Below are 18,014 nucleotides of genomic sequence, written 5' to 3'. Positions count from 1 at the left end.
ATTACTACACATTTTATATATCACTGATTCCATAAAAATGTTTTTGTGTGTGGCAGCGTTGTATTCATAGTAGGTAAAATTACCTCTAATGTTCTATTAGAAAAAGGAGTTTGGGAATAGAAGTGTGTTTTAAGGTAGGTAATTTTGTTCAGCCTTTGTATTTTTGCAGTTAAATGTTTTGCTCCTGATCCAACATACACATGAAAACGTTTAAGTTACTCTTTATTCATTCAGCTCTTCCTTATCTCATTTTCCCAAATGAAATATTTAGTACTTCATTTATTACTCTGCTCCATATGGAGCAGTTAATATCATGTCATCTCCAGTGTCCATTTGAAGATCAATTTCCCTTTCTAATGTTACTTGATCTGACAATTAACAGTGTGCTATTATACAGTATTTTATCTAAGTGGATCCCATATACAGAAATTATGCTGTATAATGATATTTTCTGAGGTGTGTTCTGAAGTCTTTTCCCTTTGAATAAGATCCAGAATTAATAGAGCTTGTAAATGGTATATTTACTTTTTGCAGAATTTAAACTCCTTGCTAGAAAAGAACATAGACTTTGTTTTCCTTTAGATAAAGTCTACTTTGTATGTTTTAATGGATTAAATAGCCATTTAGGGAACCAAATTGTTATCCTTTACTATGTGCTGTTAGTGATATGCTCATTAATGGAAAAGGCATTTGCTACATGAAATTATCAATAAATCTCACATGTACACCAGTTAACCTTTGCCCTTGCTTAGGTATGACCAGAAAATGTCACAATTGTCTAATAAGTGAAACAACAAAGTATTAAATTATGGGTAACAACTACTTCTGTGGTATTCAAAAAATCAATGATTAAACCAGCTAAAACTGGGAATTTGGGGTAATGTTTGACTGTGGTCACAGAAATGGTTTTAGAAATGCATGAAGTTTCACAGCTAGTATTGTGTTCACTCATCATTGAAAATCAAATATTTCCCTTATCTGCTGAAGTGAAGCAGCAACTGCCTCCATTTATGTTTTCATAATGTTTATTACTTCATTGAAAAATTTTACAATGGTGTTTTTGATGATATCCACCTCTCAATTAGCTACTCCAAGTTCCACCACTCATCTTAGTGTCCTTTAAAATAATTAAATATACTGTGTGTTGTCCATATACATTTGGGTGTACAGGTTCACTAGACTATGAGACCTCAACCAGGTATCATATCCTTAAAAATATAAAAACTTACACTTCACCCATAAGGTATCAATTTCAATAGTTTCTTAGCTAGAAGTAGGACTTCATTACCATCCCCCTCACCATACTGCTATATTTGTTGGTTTGATCTTGAAAGCATCTTGTGTACACTATCCTATTTTCTGTGGATAAGGGTATTGTAACCCCTTTACAAAACAACTCCATATGTAATATATAATTTCATATATATATAATTCCATATATATGAAATAGGTTTCCATATCACTTCTTTAAAACTATCTTTTAGTAGTTCCTTATAAACTTCTCTACTGTGCCTTCCCACCTCAGATCACAATTTAACCCTTCTTATACCCTGACTGTCCTTTAAGCCTTTATTGTAATAAAGTGCAATAAAATGAAGCATTTTATTCTACCTGCATATATTCTACTACAACAGTTAAGCAGCTTTAGTATTTGACATTCATCAGTTAGGCTGTAATGGAAGGACCAGTGCCAGAATTATGGCTTGTTAAGTGTGGTTTTGCCCATTATTCAGTAACACACCAATGAAATAACTTTTGTGTGAGCTGAGTTTACATATGATATTTTAATATGAAGACCCTGGAGTTTTAGTCATAGTAGCCTGGTGAATGAATGTGAGTAGCTGTTTTATTGGTCTCTCCTCCCTTATTTCTCCTCCTATCCTGTCCTTCCAACTCTACCACTAAACATTATTCCACAACTCACATTACACTTTCAAATAATTTAGAGTATGAAATCTCAATTTTTAAAATTTTTCAAATATTCTTGAGCAGAAATAAGAGCTTTTGTAACTTGTTTCAACATGTTATTTATACAAGTTTAGTGGTTAATGATCCTTCTCTATTCTCTTTGAAAAACATACAATTGCATATAAGGTATTTAAATTGGTAATATCTATCAGACTTCTTTGCCTATATTTAGTTGAAGATATAGTGATATAATCTATAAAGCTTAATTTATAAAACATTATTTGGATTTTACTTAGCAAATATTTTATCCTAAAAAGAATGACACATTTTATATTCAATGAATGTTTCTTTTAGTTCAAATACATATTGAAGTTCTTTATGAATCAATTTCTTTTTAAGACATAATCTGTTATTTGGTAGGTAGACATGAAATATGGACAAAAAACTCAAATTATGTGTCCTACAAGATGGGTTTAGAAGACATTTTAGAACATTCATTATGTTGCAATCTATTTATCTATCATCTATGTTGCAATCATCTATCTATCATCTATCATCTATCTCTGTCATCTATTTATCTATCTGTCTGTCTATCTGTCTATCTATCTATCTATCTATCTATCTATCTATCTATCCATATATCTTTCTATCTCTCATGTAGCTATCATATATTGATATATAAACTAAGTATCAAAAACTTATGTTACAATCTTCTATCTATTCATATATTTATGACATTTACTTAGCTATACAAATATATGTATGATATTCATATCATAGTGCATGATGCGCTAGTAACTGTTGAAATAAAATTTTCCATACTTATTTCTGAGGACAATGTAAATTACTGAGGTATCATTATTAACAATACAGTAATTTATCTGAAATTTCAGTGAGTATAGTGAATGAACATTTCTATATGTCATATAATTAACAGTCCATAGTAAGAAATGTACATTTAGATTATTGCAAATATTACTCCATAGAAATACATTCAAGAATATATAGTGTTATATAGATGCACAATATCTGTAGAATTTATCATGCATTTACATAAATTTAGGTCAAAGTTATTTTAGACTTAAATGTGCTCTGTGATATTGAGAGAATTATAAAATGTGATGTCTTTATTTTATACAACTACTTGTGTATGTATACTTAAAAACTTATCTAGTAGTACATCTCTTAGCCCTCTTTTTGATAATAATAAGTTCTTATACACAAATAACACAGCCTCATGCTCTCCTACACCCATGAACAGATCTATATTTTATGTGGGCTATTTTCAGATGCTCTGCCATCTGCAACTGGGTGATTAGTGGAGTTCAGGAATGTGTTTCCTGTGCTAAGTCCCCATTGGCGACTTATTCTGCTTTATTATTTTAATTGGAAAGACTGATTTTCATTGTGATGGTTATATGCCATTTATATGTTAAAACATAGCTTCAAATATTCATGCTCCTAAAAATTGCACTATAATTTTGAAAGATAGTATTCTGAGAATAGTCTGGGTTATCACTAAGTGTTCCAGGAATGAGGTTGTGCTGCGTGGTGGTGAAGAAATGGGAAGTTACGTCTCCATGCTAACTGACTATAACACGATAAGTAAACAAGTTTAATTGTGTTATTCACCTCATTGACTTTAATGAGTCAATAATCTATGTGATAGGCACCTCAGGACCAGATGGCACAGGGTAAAAAGTCCCCATGAAATACCATTTTTTTCATCTCAAGTATCTGATAAATATGTTAACATCCTGTACAATGGCAATTGCTGAAATTTCTTAGCAGCTGGTCAGTCACTCTGCACTGCAGGGGCTACAGAGTGCTGATTATAGCTCACATTTACCCTTTGATATTTGTAGATATAGTGTGTATGGAATGTTTTAATGCCATAATTAAATAATTGTATAAAATGTACCTATATTAAAAATTCATCAGTAGTTGGCTAAAATGATTCAAATCACCTGGTACAATGATCTTCATACACTTGCTACCAACTGATATGAAATGAACACCATTTTTTACTAGGAAAAAAGAACATTCCATTCCATGTAACCGCAGATTATATTTTAAACAGCAATTGCACTTGTTTTTTCTTCAGATACTAAGTAACACTTACCTAATAAGTAAGAAAACAAAATCAAATACTTTCTCATTGAGTAGTATCTAAAGTCAATGGAGGAGTAAATGCTTACCAAGGCAATATTTTCTTTTAGTTTTAAAACACTATTATGTTTCTAAAAAAAGTAAATATATATTCACTTGTCAATTCAATATTCAATCAAAAGAAAATCCCTATTATTTTAGGGAAGAAATAAAAATGTATAGCCCAAAGTGCTATTAATCTATATTCAAAGCTCTAAACTAATCACAAGATACTACTCAAAGGAGAACTGCCAACTCATGCCTCTGTGGCTTGGGTTTGTTTGCATGTAGTTAGTGTAGCCTTAGTCGTATTTGTAAGCTACTCGAACTTGCAAATTTCACAATTAAAATGCTGGTATCTATGGCAAAATACCCGTTCAGTCTACATAAGAAATACATATATTTTGAAGTTTTATGTATGAAAATACAATTTTTACCACATGATATATTCTTGCTAAGTAGGAATTCTATACTTTTGGTTTTGATAAAAAGTCTGGTTCTTTTCATAACCTAGAATTTAATATTTGTTGTTTTGTTTTGTCTTGTTTCTATTTTTGGAAAATTGAACCCAACTTTTGGAAATAACAGATGTCTGTGAAAATATTGAAAATCCAAGTTAATCATTTTTTCTTTTCTTTATTGGATACTTTCTTTAATTAAATTTCAAATGTTATCAAATTGATCTACCCTCCTGACTCTGTTCCAATTCCATACAGTTTTTATAACCATTGCTCTATAATACAGCTTGAGGTCAGGGATCATGATTTCCCCCAGAAGTTCTTTTATTGTTGAGAATAGTTTTCTTTATCTTTGGTTTTTGTTATTCCAAATGAATTTGCAAATTACTCTTTCTAACTCTGTGAAGAATTGAATTAGAAAGTTGATAGGGATCACATTGAATCTTTCAATTGTTTTTTGCAAGATGGTTATTTTTACAATATTAATCCTGCCAATTCATGATCATGGGAGGTCTTTCCATCTTCTGATATCTTTGATTTCTTTCTTCAGAGACTTAAAGTTCTTATCATACAGACCTTTCACTTACTTGGCTAGAGCCACACCAAGGTATTTTATATTATTTGTGACTATTGTGAAGTGTGTCATTTCTCTCATTCCTTTCTCAGCCTGTTTAAGAATGTATATTGTCTTGAATAAGCTTTCAGGAGTGTTAAGTCAAAACTTAATGCTTATAAATGACAAAGCCAGGACACTGAGGGCCAAGTAGATTTTCTGCAATATCTTGAAATTATGAGACAAAAATACATGCTTAAAATTTCCTCAGCAATATAATAGGTTGAGTCTAACTGTAGACTGGGATTATGAAGGGCTGTATAAAACCATTAAGAAAAAATATAAATCAATCAATTCAAGACGACAGAAATCTTGTCCTTTGTCAGAGATTAGGTGATAGGATTTCTACTGTTTCTGTGGTCCTAATGGGAATGTGTGGTATCTTCTGAAGGATAATGTCATGTTACCTAAATATCCAATAAATGGAGCATTTTTCCAGGAAGACAATTCAGTAGTGACACAAGTCTCTAGAAGGATATTGTGGACAAGAGCTAGGAAAAGAACCAAGAGAATTATGAAGAGCACAGAGAGAAATAGTTTACCTCATGCATACTTTGTTACAACTCTTTAATTTTCAATAAATAAAATGAAGTATTGGTACAGAGACAGGCAGGTATATCAGTGGAATAGAATTGAAGACCCGGAAATAACCCCATATACCTATGGTCACTTGATCTTTGTCATAGTAGCTAAAACCATCCAGTGGAAAATACACAGCATTTTCAACATATGGTGCTGGTTCAAATGGAGGTTAGCATGTAGAAGGATCCAAATTGATCCATTCTTACCACGTTGTACAAAGCTCTAGTCCAAATGGATCAAGGACCTCCACATAAACCAGATACATTGAAACTAATAGAAGAGAAAGTTGGGAAGAGCCTTGAACACATGGTCATATGGGAAATTTTCCTGAACAGAAAATACCAATGGTTTATTCTCTAAGATCAAGAATCAACAAATGGGACCTTATAAAATTGCAAGGCTTCTGTAAAGCAAAGCACACTGTCAATAAGGCAAAATGGCAACTAACAGATTGGGAAAAGATCTTTACCAATCCTACATCTGATAGAGGGCTAATATCTAATATGTACAAAGAACTGAAGAAGTTAGACTCCAGAGAATCAAATAACCCTCTTAAAAATAGGGTACATAGCTAAACAAAGAATTCTCAACTGAGGAATATTGAATGGCCAAGAAGCACCTAAAGAAATGTTCAACATCCTTAGTCATCAGGGAAATGCAAATCAAAACAACCCTGAGATTCCACCTCACACCACTCAGAACGACTAAGATCAAAACACAGGTGACAGTAGATATTGGTAAGAATGAGGAGAAAGAGAAACACTCCTCCATTGTTGGTGGTATTGCAAGCTGGTTACAACCACTCTCAAAATCAATCTGGCAGTTCCTCAGAAAATTGGACATACTACCTGAGGACCCAGTTATACCATTCTTGGGCATATAGCCAAAAGATGCTCCAACAAACAACAAAGACATATGCTCTACTGTTCATAGCAGCCTTATTTATAATAGTCAGAAGCTGGAAAGGACCCATTTGTCCTTCCCGGACTCAAGGTTGTGCTTTTTCTGTCTAATATTTATATATACTATGTTAGGAGTTACATTTCACATGTTACATCTGAATTGTGAGACATAGACTATACTCTAAGCAGCATTGAAAAACATGAATTGTTACAACATGCTATGGAAGTAGAGTTGTGTCCATGAATCTGCACTTGTGAAAAGCCAATTTAATCTTTATGTAGAATACAATATGATAATATTATCATTTTATGAGAGAAGATTTTTAAATAAATAAGACAGGATCTTGATGACTATAATAGCTCAGAAGATAAATCTTCAACCCCCATTAAAGTTACTACCAAGGAGATGATATTTTTTCAGTCAACATTGTTTTCATTTTTTGCATTTAGTTAAGCATGTTATTTGAAATATAAATAAAATTGGAAAACATAATTAGAGTAATCCAAATGATTTTGCATATATATTAGCAAATTTTTGCATAGTAAAATATCTGTGAATCTGTTCATTTATAGATATGGAAAAGGAAAATCCTATATTCTATGATACAGCAATATTGGAAAACTGTATAAAAATAAGCAAGAGTTTGAAATACAAAGACACTAATTGTTCAGTAAAGTGCAATACAGTGTTTAACTTCATTAAACATCAGGCAAGACAAATGAAGATGACACTTTGTGTGAATGGGCTCTCAACAGTATGTCTAAGGAGAAAAAATAACCTGCCAACATGCAGTATCTATCTGTGATTTGTGTTTTGTTTCTCTTAGAAAATCAGTATTGTGTTTGGAAATGGTATTGTCGCGTCAATTTTATTTTTCCAAATTTAAAACTGTATTGTCGTTTGATAAAATAATATCTTCATATTGAGTTGAAAGCTGAACTATTTAATGATAATAAAGTATCTGATCTGCCACATTCAAATGGGGTTTTAAAACTATGTTTACATGTGTGTATTCATTGTAATATTTAACAAAATTTAAAATTTAAAGACAGATTAGCAAAGAACATGTGTCATGAGTAGGAGTTTAGTGGGAATACACATTGATGGGACAATTCAAAAGAGGTGTCATTGAGCATTAAGATGAGCAGTTGCAAACATATCACTAATTAGGTCCATTGCGGATATGAGAAATACACCAAAGTGCAACATTCTTGTTTGTTTTATTCCCAGAAAATGAATTGTAATGGTCAAAATCTAACTGGAAACAAAATGAAATCTTATGAAATGTAGAATGTAGAAATAACTGATGGTGTACTGGGTTTTAGTTAGGTTCTCACTAGATGAACAGAATACCTGTCACAAACAATGTAAAGAGACAAGAGTTTATTTTGGCTTACCATTTCATAGTGTTGTATCCATGCTTTTTTGGTCACATGAAGTTGGGTAGAGAATATCATGTACAGCAAAATCTTATGGTGGTAAAGAAATGTCCTTCATGTTTTAGCTATGGCAACAGAGAATAATATACACTGAAGAACATGTGTCTTAGAAAACTATTTCCTTCAGCTAGGTACAACCTGATACACAAACCTCCTGAAATAGGAATAGCAAATATACAACAAATAATAAAATCTTGCATGTTTGAAGGATCATTCAAAATAGTTATCACTGTAATTTAGGACCATATTGTGATACAAGTATGAAGTCTTTCTCCACCAAAGGTTTAAACAGTAAAAGAGTTATCTTATGTGGAGGATCTCAACACTGAGAAAAGTGATGGTGTGATAAAGGATCATCCCATCCATGAGATGAACAATTGGTGGTGGGGTTCATACTTGATAGACTAGTGAGAGGTACATTGCAATAGAGGAACGACCTCATTGTAAGCATGGGAATGAAATATAAATCTTGCAAACCCCTTCAGCTTCTTGAGTCCTTTCTCTAACTCCTCCATTGAGGATATCATCCCCCAAGGAAGAACAACATCAACCAATCAGACCCTCCAGAGCTCCCAGGGACTAAATCACCAACCAAAGGGTACACATGGAGAGACCTATGGCTCCAGCTGTATAATGCAGTGGAGGATGGTCTTATCGGGCATCAATGGGAGGAGAGTCCCTTGGTCCTATGAAGGCTCAATGCCCCAATGTAAGGGAATGCCAGGGCAGGGAGGTGGGAGTGAATGTGTGGGTTGGTGAACACCCTCAGAGAAGAAGCAGGAGAGGGATGAGATAGGGGGTTTTCAGAGGAGAAACCAGGAAAGGGGATAACATTTGAAATGTAAATAAATATCCAATAAAATATCAGATATATATATGTTGACCTAGACACATCTTGTATATCTGTCTAGTTCCTAACACTGTGAGGTGAGAACTTCCCTCAGACAATAATTGCTATACTCTCTTGCCCCTCGGATGATCTAGGTCACAACAATTGCAAAGCATTGGAACAAGGCAAATGTAGAATAAATTTCTTAAATGATGAGCAACTGAACATTTTCTTTTATAATGCTTCTTTCCAGTAACTGCCAATGCAAAGAAAAAAGGAAACGGCAAAGATAAAATTTGATAGAGATAGAATTGAATTGCATATAGCCATTCAAGTGAGCAAACTACTTGTTCCATAAAATGGTATTGATGAATTTCTCAAAATTAGGGTCATTAAAAAATAAGATATAAATTAGCCCATAATTGGTTATCACTTTTTATGACTTAAATGAATGAAGGAAACAGTATATGATGAAATAATTGTGGATTCTGCCAACACCAGGGTATAGAGTTCAGACCCAAGTAGGGACTCACACGAAGGGCTTCCAAAGATTGGAGTTATTCCATTTCCTGATTTTAGATTGTTTATCAGCGAAAGTGTTCAGATTGAAATATATCATTATATTATGTAAGTGTTTATATTTTCTATTCTCTGGGATTTTAAAGTGAAGTTACATTCAAAGTTTATATATATTTGAGATCATCTGTATCTTGATTCATGTCACTGGGAGTCAATTGCAATCTTCAGAACTATAGCTACAATACTTAGATGCCTCTGCTCTGTAGCTCTCATCTTTTACTTTAAAAATTTAGTTTAAAAGCCAGGAAACTTGAGGAGCTTGAATGAACTATGCCTTTGGAATCTGTGGCATTCCACCAGTACATTCTCTATGTTTTTGATCCTCCTCAGGTACTTTAAAATCCAAATGTGCTCCACAAATATTTGCCGTTTGAATATTCCTGGCTTGTTTCTTCCTCAGCAGTCTGGTGTACTGGGGAGGCATTTCACTAGAGCACAGGACTGTAGATCCATCATAACTAATGAAGACTTCCATGTTCTTTCTGTCTTCTGCTCCCTGCTCCACCCTCCCCCTATCTCTCTCCGTATCTATCTATCTATCTATCTATCTATCTATCTATCTATCTATCTATCTATCTATCATCTATCTATCTACCTACCTACCTACCTATCTAACATCTATCAAATCCATTTTCTCCTTCTCCCACCTGGACCCTATCAGCAACACCCAGTAACTCAAACTCCACCTTTCTCTATGCTCTCCAGTAATTGGCTCTAGCCATTTTTATTTAACCAATGGTTTTAAATGAGTGAGTAAGGTTTGTACAATAAAGGTTGGTGTACTTGGGAATTTGCTCCTCTTGGGGCAACCAGAACCTAGGGTAGAGGATTTAGCATTTGAATACAAGTAGCATCAAACCAACCCCTAACATTCTCTTCTCTCTACTCTGCTAAACCTTTGCTAAGTACTAGTACTCTTAACAGTATATGATGATTTTAGTTTCTACATGTGTGATGGCTAGTTTCATATCATTCAGACACAAACTGTTGTCTTCTGGTAAAAGGAACTTTCAGCTGAAAAAAATGCTTCCATAAAACAGGCTGCAAGCCTGTTGGGCAGTTTTGTTTTGTTTATTTGGTTGGTTGGTTTTTCGTTTGTTTGTATTTAGATTAGTTATTAATGTAGAAGGCCTGTATCCTCTTAAGATTCTGTTATCCCTAGGCTGCTGGCCTAGGATAAAGAAAGAATGCAGGCTGGACAATTTTTGAAGAAAATGTCAGTAGGCAGCACTCCTTCTGGTCTCTGCCTCTGAGTCCCTTTCTTGAGTTCCTGCCTGACTCCTCCTCGCGATGGAGTGCAATGTGAAAATTATAGCCTGAAATAAACTCTTTCCTCTCCAAGTTCCTTTTACTCTTGCTGTTTTATCACAGCAGTAGAAACCCTAACTAAGACATGTGAGTGGCATTTATCTTTTGTGCCTGGCTTTTCTCCCTTAATATAATGTATTCACTGTGTTGTAAATGGAAGAACCCATTCTTTTATGATCGAATACTATTCCATTTTGTGTGTGTGTGTGTGTGTGTGTGTGTGTGTATAACAGTGCTTTACATACCTATGTGTTTATGAATATTTTCTAACTTATGAAACACATACCAGAGAAACTGAGTTCTTTTATTGTTTTTGCTGTGGTTGTTGTTGTTGGGTAACAAGTTCATCACTTAAAACCAATATGTTTTTAAGACGATGGTATTGATTTTTAAAAGCAGATCCAAAGATAAAAAATAATTTTATATAAAATATTTCACTTGATTTTGACAGTTTAAAAAAAAGTAAGAACAAACTTCTGGCCAAAAAAATCTGACGAGCATGCATGATTCGGAGGTCGTTGGCTGGGTTTTGGAACATTGCAGAAGAGGCATACTTTTAAAAGTGTAACTACAAATCACCCACAGTGGTTCTGGCTCTTGAGGGCTGCTGTAGAACACACTCTGAGCCCAGGCTTCCCACATGCATGTGATGCTGATACCAACACGACTTCAAAGCTGCCTGGAGAGCAATTCTGTTTTGGAATCACTCTATTCTTTCCACATGAATCTCCACTTTAAAACCAAAACTTTCACACAGGAAACCAAACATTTATATTCTGCATTTCTGTTCCTTTTATTGCAATTTTGGGGAGCATTACCTCAGTTTATGTCGATTTATATAGTACATTAAATGCTGTAAATTACCATAAAGTGAAATAACACATCACACGGTGATGTTGGAATCATAAATCATTACTATTTCCTGCTGCAAACAGATGTTCTTATTTTTAGGCTCATGTCAAAATTCATTTTGTTCTCTCAGACTGTGGAGCCAAACTTTAGATTTTCTTGTTATCAAAATGAGCTATTATACTCATGCTGTCATTTATAAGGAGAGTAAAATGGGTTCCTCAGACAGTCAAGGTGGATCAAATTGCATGCATCCTTTTTACCAAGCTGGCTGCACATATGTCAGAGTTAAACTGGCAACACCAAAGCTGACAGCCTTGGAATGATGACCCTACTTGACATCATTAAGTAAAGATGATATTTAACTTCTCTTGCAGGTGGTCTCACCTGATTTAAGCAGAAAGAAATTTTATCAGGATTTTTGTCTGTAAAATTTGCCTTTGAACAACAAACATTGTTAATGGTCAGAAAAGGAGACATTAAGATCAGTGGTTCTCATCCTTTCTAATGCTGTGACGCTTTAATACAGCTCCTCATGTTGTGTGGTAACTCCCAACAGCAAGCATTTTTATTGCTACTTCATAACTGTAATTCTGCTATGAATCATAATGTAAATATATTTTAGACATAAAGGTTAGCCAAAGGGGTCATGTCCCACAGGTCAAGAACCACTGTATGAGAGAATCAGTTTTGTATAGTTTCATGGTTTTTGTTCATAAGAATCAACATATCCTTCTTGTTAATTTTTTCTGTGTCCTTTCTCTCTTTGTTTAATTGATAATTACACTTATATATAAATGTAATAAAATTCAGGCCTCTTGTATAGTCATATGCAGACATGATTACATATGTATCATATCTTGAAAATAATAGGGAAAACAAAAATTCTAGGAGACAGGGACGCAACATGATTATAATAACTCAGCCAAATACCCTTGCTTAAGATGATTTCATGCAGTCCTGACCAACTACTGAGATCCCAATGAGACACTGTATCAAATAAGTAGGTGAAATCAGCAGACTCTTTTTGCACTCCAAAAACTAAGAATCTCTGTACTCCAGTAATTTTCACAAAGACTGTAGTTCTCTGTCTTAAACAACAGACTGATTTCCTAATCTCACTGATTTTTCATGGTCTTTTTATATACTAAGTGACTACACCTGGTCAGAAGCTTCAACCATATGTACAAGTCACATAAGCAAAAATAAGATGGATTCATCAGTGGAGAGAAAGCTAAGCCTGATTACAATTCTGCTTATGTCTTGTTAGTTCTAATATTTGTTCAACTATGTGTCTTCTGCAAAGAACTAACAGGACAGGATTGATTATGTGACATAAAATGTAAATTTCCTGGTGTTCATGTGTTGGCTATGTGACCCAACTTCTGCTTTTGGGATCACAACAGATTATGGAAAAAAGACAACCACAACAAACAAACAAATTTAAAAAAAAGCCAGAAAGAAAGAGGGAGAGAGAGAGAGAGAGAGAGAGAGAGAGGAGAGAGAGGAAGGAGGAAGAGGAGGGGGGAAGAGAGAAGGAGGAGAGTAGTAGAAAGGAGGAGAGAGGAAAAGGGAAAGGGAACAGAAAAAAGAAAGGGAAAGGGAAAAGGGAAAGCCAGGCACAATGCATGTTGGAAAGTCAGAAAATGTTGGGGCTAGTAACATATGTTACTGAATTTGTATTGCTTCTCTTAAAAGTAGCCAAGTCTTCCTCATATGGAATAGTGACAACATTCCATAAACCTGGAGTTCTGCATAAAGGAGCTCTTTCAAGTCTACTGAATATTCTCTTTATTCTCTCAAGTCAAATCAAATCTATGCTAACCTTTTAGAGAGTAAACAATACAACATATAGTTTATTAAGACATAAAAGATGTTTTTCATTACCAAGACATGGAATTCCATTGCTCAAAGATTTTGTCTTACTTGGTATTTCCATCTAAACTGAATATTTTAAGATCGATCACTTATTAGCTTTCCTATTATGCAATATTGTTACTGAGTGAAGTTATTAGAGGTCAAAATTTAAAATTTTATAACCCAGAGGTTTAATAAATCTAAAAACTGAATCACTTGCTAGAGAGTGAATTCCTTGCATGATTAAAGCTCTGAGCAATTTTTATGCAAGCTTCTCTATCTGAGAGTATTGAGAATAAACCAGGCAATTAAAAAAATACTAGATAATATTTCTGGGTCATAGGCATTTTAAAATTCATAAGGTTTGCACTTTACCAATTGAAATGGTTACTTTTACAACTCAGAAAAAGGATAATTCAGAGGATAATGTTCCATGAATACTTGTAGAATTACCAAGTGAATTCCATACCATAAATTACTTCAAATATTTTACCTAGTAAATAATATATGCCCATGTTCTGTGGTAACATTGGACCATTAGTTTGTGTGATTTAAAAGAAGGCAAGATGCTGTATATATAAAATACATTTTACTTCTTACTTATTTTAAAATCATTCTAATTTATTAATAAAAACACTTTAGGCTTTGAAATATTAATTGATATATCACACCATGTTTAAAACATGCTGCATTTTCACATTTTCATTACAAAATTATTTTCAAAAGTTACAAAAGCAGAAATTTTAGGGACAGGCATGTATGATGTTATGTAAATGAGTTCTACATTCTCAGATGTAAATTTTTAAATGGCTATTGCGCATTCTCAAGTGTAGACAGGTGATAACACTGAATCACAACTCTGTGTCTCATTGGGAGGAATATATTCATCTAGACTATCAGGCAATGAGGATCAGGAAAACACACATGATAATACTCTCTAATGTGAACAATAGAGCCTTCCTGACGTATCACTGTCCATTTCCCACATATTCATTTAGTTATACTTAATTACAACTAAGCAAATGATCATCTTTGTGGTACTGAGAAGTTTCAGCTTCATTGAATCAGTTTTTTCACTGGTATTTTTTTGTAATGCAAAATAAGAAACTACAATAAAGAAGAAAAGGTTGAAAAGTAAATCCATAAAACATCCGAGAAAAATAAAATTAAAAAAAGTTGAAAGTACATTAAAATATTTATAGAAGAAGAAGTTATGAATTTGAAAATGCATAGGAAACTCAGAAAAAGTGAGAGAAGAGGATATCATTACACTACTACTCATCTATAAAACTGTCAGAAAGTAAAATTTAAAGGCAACACACACATAAACACGTGTGTACAATGAGAGGAAGAGTGGATATTATGGTATGTGACAAGGACCATCCTTATTAGATTTTTGTTTTTCTTTATTACATTATGATTTATGTATTCAGTCTCAAATACTTTAATCAGCATATCATTTACTTGGAAATACCATTTCATTTTCACTATAAATGGTTAATTTTATGCATAGAATTGATTCAGGGATGCAACAGTTGGCTCTTATGAGAGAAAGTAACACTTTTCCTTAGGAGTATGGCTGGCGGTAGGATCTCTATGTCTTATGGGTGACCCCAAACCCACATATGTTTAAACAACATTAATTGGACTCGGTGGTTGAAAAAATAAATATCCGAAAGAAGGATATCAAGTTGGGTTAGAAATATGAATGGGAGTGTTGAGGGGAAATGGAGGAGCAGGTGTGTTCATAATACATTGTATACATATATGACAATGTCAATGAATATATAAAAACAAAACAATAAATGCTAATGTTATACAGAAAAATCCTTGTTCAGGTTAGTCTTTTGTTTATAAAGGTGAGATTGATACATAAACTGATTCATATCCTACTATAGATTAAGTACAAGTGCAAATGGCAGTGGGCCATCATACTCATAGTGATTTTATGATCATATAAGATGGTCATTATCTGTTAGGTTAATTTGTGATTTAAACAAGAATGACACATAGATGTTTGCATTGGCAAGGTTTGCAATATTGTTACTAGCATTCTTTCTTTGCTTTTTCTTTTGTCCTGTAGGAAAGGAAGCAGAAGTCTCTTATAAGCTACATAAGTATTCTAACAAGGAGCCACACTTCAAACTGAGAGCAAGTTTTTCTAAGAGATTATCTTCATTTAATCTGAGTGCAATGATGTAATGTTAATTAATGTAGAGGGTGTACTTCTGTGATTTCAGATTATGAAAATTAGAATAGAAGCATTACTCAGACAGAAGAGGGAGCTATTAGAAAGTATCAGTAGTTTTTATGTGTAGAAAAATTTTGTACTAACCTTTTTATTCAAAGATATTCCTAAAGTTTTACATTCTTATACGTATTAGCCAGTAATTATATTTGCGTTACTTATATTTGAAGAGTATGATTTCATCCACAACAATTTGTAAATAGACTTAGCATCTGATGACTTGATAGTGATACCAGAAATACTAGATTCTAGATAGGGATACTAGAAGGTGAACCAGAAATAATAAAAATATAACCTAATATAGAGAGTGGATGAAAAAGTTAATGCTGGACAAACACACTCAGCACTTCAATTGGTCACACTGCAAAACCTTGTTGTGAAATAAAACTTTCATATCAATACGATGTGATACAATAAATGAGTTATCTCAATAAATAATAGGCATCATTTACTATTTTACCTTGGACTCCTTGCTAGTAGGACAACAATTAGGTAAGATTGAGTGCACAAATGTCATACTATGCATGTATTTTATATCTCTTTTGGTAGGTAATATTATATTTTTATTAGTACCATAGTGTTTGTTTTATAAATATAGTCATATAGTTGTTAACATGAAAATTATTGCAATAGTTAACTAAAGTCAGCAGAAACCCAACATATCAGCAGTATCTAAAAAGGACAAAGTAAGGATTTGTTTTTAATCAGTGGGTTTGAATGGTGAGTATATAGAAGCTCAGGTATCACTGAACATGTTACACTTTCTACGAAATTCTGCAGGTTGCTTTGGTGCTGACTGGAAATGGCAGTACAAATTAGGAACGTGGCAATGGGAGGGTGTGATTAGCCATTCACCGAGTGTTTCCCAATAAGAACAAAGAACTATTGACATTATCTACAAGAATGACCAAGATGAAAGTAAAAGTGAAAACAGGAATAAAATTGTACCTGTAAAATAACATAAGCAATTTTCTAATGTGATTAGGGAATGAGAAACATGAGAAAGAAATGGGAAGAAATGACAAGCTAATTCCTTTCAAAAATAAGAGAAGACGCTACAGATAGAGAGCATTTAATATATAAGGAGACTGAGGAACTGGGTGAAGATGTTAGGGTAGACATCTTTTTCTCCACTCCTTCAGTAAAAGTCAGAATTAAAGTGAATGAATTGAAGAGGAACCAAATAAATGATGATAGAAAGGACAAGAAAAAAAAATAACAAACTCTATCGCCCCATAAGAGAAATATAGATGATAAACCAAATATAGAAATTAAGATTTAAAAACGCGTGCCTGATAGGGAAACTGGAAAGAGAGAAGGTCAATGATAACTCGAAGGACAGAACCAGCCATGAAAATCTAAGAGAAGTGCCATGTCATCGATGGGAGCAATTCTCAAAGCACGCACATGACCTTCGCTTCCATTGTAATAAGCCCTGGCTTTAGAGGAGAGGAAATGAGTTACAGCCTCAGAAGAGATCCACAGCTCAACACTAATTATAGTGGGAAAAAGTCTGAGGAGGAGAATAGTGAAGCTAGAGAGGAGAGAAGAATCAATGACAGCTTGAGTAAGCAGGTGTGCCGCTCTGCCGTAGATGTTCCGGGCCACACTCTCGGCCCTGGTAAGTGAGCAGATGGGACTTCAGGATGGCTGCAGCCTCTCTATCCTCTACCCTTCTGGAACTTTGTCCTTCCACCGTGGCAGAGCAGAATGCCAAATGCAGACAAGGTCAAAGACACACTTTGGAGTCTGCAGAATGGCAGGATAAAACAGACCAAAAAGCCATTTAATTTTGAAAATTAAAACGATTTGGGAAACTGGTGAGATTTCTTTAGTTCTAAAACTAGAGATTCTTCTGTATCAAGCACATATAATACTGTCTCACAGGAATTAAGGCATAATTATAACATAGACATTTAAAAGATTAGACAGCTGCAGAGGAGAGGGAAGTTTGTGATATGAAGAGAATGTGGCATATGGTTTTGGGAAAATTCACATAAAACTCATCAATACACAAAGTAGAGGTGATGATCCATCACCAATTTATTGTAAGGTAAATTCCAAGACTATATTCTGAGATATGTATGATTATTTAATAGAGCTTCAGGATATGTTAAATAAAATGAATAAAATAATGTTACATAGAAAAATAATAAAGTATACAAAGAAAACATGTGAACTTTGCTTCTGATGGTATTGTAGTAGGTAAAACAAATTTCACTTGGTACTAGCCTCTAGGACATAGAGATTTGAAAAGCATATGGAGCTATGAAACCTTCTCATTAAACAAAAA

This window comes from Rattus rattus, chromosome 13 (genome assembly GCF_011064425.1).
Source record: "Rattus rattus isolate New Zealand chromosome 13, Rrattus_CSIRO_v1, whole genome shotgun sequence".
Classification (NCBI taxonomy): Eukaryota; Metazoa; Chordata; class Mammalia; order Rodentia; family Muridae; genus Rattus; species Rattus rattus.
Note: the sequence above shows the minus strand (reverse complement) of the source record.